The sequence below is a fragment of the Penaeus monodon genome, chromosome 31, assembly GCF_015228065.2.
Source record: "Penaeus monodon isolate SGIC_2016 chromosome 31, NSTDA_Pmon_1, whole genome shotgun sequence".
Taxonomy (NCBI): Eukaryota; Metazoa; Arthropoda; class Malacostraca; order Decapoda; family Penaeidae; genus Penaeus; species Penaeus monodon.
In genome coordinates, this window is record NC_051416.1 from 30,595,584 (window position 1) to 30,595,922 (window position 339).

The window sequence follows — 339 nt, forward strand, 5'->3', positions numbered from 1 at the left end:
GGTATGCAGATATTTGGCAGGAAGTTCACAGAGGAGCAACGAAGTAACTTTGATACATTTTGGGCAGCTTTGTTAACAGTTTTTCAGGTATATTATGAGATGCATCCCTTTTTGCTGTACATAAGGTAAAAAAAAAAAAAAATGGCGGGGCCCATCCATGCCCAAAAGGGGGCTCAAGTTTAAAGGCTGCAAAATAGTGGTTTTTGGGCCATTTTAATTAATCTGTATACCAAAAAACAAAATTTATGGATGTGGTTTTCGTTTTTACCTAATTTTAACTGGTTTTTTGAAATTTTGATATTTCTTTTGGCATTTTTGGAAAAAACATTTGCTTTCATG

The 339-nt window shown here is 34.2% G+C and overlaps 1 protein-coding gene across 1 annotated transcript in view; it reads left to right on the top strand.

Moving 5' to 3' along the window:
- Positions 1 to 339, top strand: part of LOC119592950 (muscle calcium channel subunit alpha-1-like) — a gene marked incomplete at its 5' end in the record, with an annotated part of 130,968 nt that overhangs the window by 41,874 nt on the left and 88,755 nt on the right.